The sequence below is a fragment of the Palaemon carinicauda genome, chromosome 36 (genome assembly GCF_036898095.1).
Source record: "Palaemon carinicauda isolate YSFRI2023 chromosome 36, ASM3689809v2, whole genome shotgun sequence".
Classification (NCBI taxonomy): Eukaryota; Metazoa; Arthropoda; class Malacostraca; order Decapoda; family Palaemonidae; genus Palaemon; species Palaemon carinicauda.
Genome location: NC_090760.1, coordinates 1,986,652 through 1,989,151, shown reverse-complemented (window position 1 = coordinate 1,989,151; position 2,500 = coordinate 1,986,652).

The window sequence follows — 2,500 nt, the reverse complement described above, 5'->3', positions numbered from 1 at the left end:
TTTTTTTTTTTTAAATCCAAATTGGTTGTTATATATTTATTAATTATTTTTTTTTTTAATAATGTTTTTTGTTAACAAATATTTACCTCTTTTTTATTGATTTTATTTCTCTGTTGTTCGTAATCTTGAATTAGGTTTGGTTTAGTATTTAAAACTGAGTTTTTTTTAATCCAAATTGGTTGTTATATATTTATTAAATGTGTTTTTTTTTTTTTTTAGATAATTTTTTTTATTGATTGATTAAATATCTTTTTTATTCCTTTCAAATTTTTTAAATCCAAATTGGTTGTTATATATTTATTAAATATCTTTTTTTTTAATATTTTTTTTTTATTGATTGATTAAATATCTTTTTTTATTCTTTTCAAATGTAAATTTTATCTGAAAATTAAGATATGAAGCAAATTTATTTTCAAATGTAGATATGGATTTTCTTCTTCAATTTAGATACCAATGAAGAATTAAATATCAAGTTCATTTCTTTTCATTTCCCGAAAATTGTATCTTGTTTTTCCATATTCGTGTGAAATAACGAATAAATCATCTCTTATAGCTGAAAGTACTCTTCTATATAGTCCAGAGAGTAGATAGTCTTGAATATTATAGCTTTGAACTTTAGTATACAAAGGGTTTGCTTATAATATTAACAAAAGGACTTTTTTGATTTATAAAGATTTTAACATCTTATATAACAAGGAGATAAATTGACACTTTTGACCGTTTTCAGAGAATACTGGACCATCTCAAATACACTGTTTAAAGTTTGCATTAAAAAACGGTAAAAATCTGGCAATATTAATTTAAGGATTTTTTACCTTTTTAAAAACGGATATATTGACGTAAAAGAGTGACATTACGTTCACCAACCCGTAAAATATAATGTAATAAGTATGGTAAAATTACGGCCGCCTATATTTTACTGAAATACGGCTAAGAACAGTATATATTTACGGAGAATTTCCTATTAGAATTACGTTTTTTATAACAGTATACGCTAAATAAGAATTAGGGTTGTTGTGGCCTGATTGGTAACGTCTCTGCCTGGTGTTAGCCAGACAGGAGGTTCGAGCCCCGCTCAGACTTGTTAGTTCATTTAGTGTCTGTAACCTTAACATCCTTGTGAGCCAAGGATGTGGGGGTTTTTGGGGGGAGACTATAGGTCTATCTGCTGAGTCATCAGCAGCCATTTCCTGGCCCTTCCTAGTCCTTGCTTAGGTGGATAGGAGGCTTGAGGGCGCTGATCATATGTATATATGGTCAGTCTCTACGGTAATGTCCTGCTTGCTAGGGCAATGTCACTGTCCCTTGCCTCTGCCGTTCATGAGCGGCCTTTAAAACATTGAGAGCAAACTGAGTGTTAGGGAGAGAAAGTAAGGTACACAGAATTAAGTGTTTTAAAGATTGACACTTGAACCAGATTTGGGAGAGAAAGCAAGGTACACAAAGATTGACACTTGAACAGATTTAGGAGAGAAAGCAAGGTACACAAAGATTGACACTTACACAGATTTGGGAGAGAAAGCAAGGTACACAAAGATTGACACTTACACAGATTTGGGAGAGAAAGCAAGGTACACGAAGATTGACACTTACACAGATTTGGGAGAGAAAGCAAGGTACGCAAAGATTGACACTTACGCAGATTTGGGAGAGAAAGCAAGGTACTCAAAGATTGACACTTGAACAGATTTGGGAGAGAAAGCAAGGTACACAAAGATTGACACTTACACAGATTTGGGAGAGAAAGCAAGGTACACAAAGATTGACACTTACACAGATTTGGGTGAGACAGCAAGCTACACAAAGATTGACACTTACACAGATTTGGGTGAGACAGCAAGCTACACAAAGATTGACACTTACACAGATTTGGGTGAGACAGCAAGCTACACAAAGATTGACACTTACACAGATTTGGGAGAGAAGGCAAGGTACACAAAGATTGACACTTACAAAGATTTGGGAGAGAAAGCAAGGTACACAAAGATTGACACTTGCAAAGATTTGGGAGAGAAAGCAAGGTACACAAAGATTGACACTTACACAGATTTGGGAGAGAAAGCAAGGTACACAACGATTGACACTTGAACAGATTTGGGAGAGAAAGCAAGGTACACAAAGATTGACACATACACAGATTTGGGAGAGAAAGCAAGGTACACAAAGATTGACACTTGAACAGATTTGGGAGAGAAAGCAAGGTACACAAAGATTGACACTTGAACAGATTTGGGAGAGAAAGTAAGCTACACAAAGATTGACACTTACACAGAATACATCCAACTATGAGGATTTAGATGCTTCATTTGTAATCTTCACTTAATTGGGATTTAAACTCAGGGATTATTATTATTATTATTATTTGCTAAGCTACAACCCTAGTTGGAAAAGCAAGATGCTATAAACCTAGGGGCCCCAACAGGGAAAATAGCCCAGTGAGGAAAGGAAACAAGGAAAAATAAAATATTAAGAACAGTAACAACAATAAAATAAATATTTC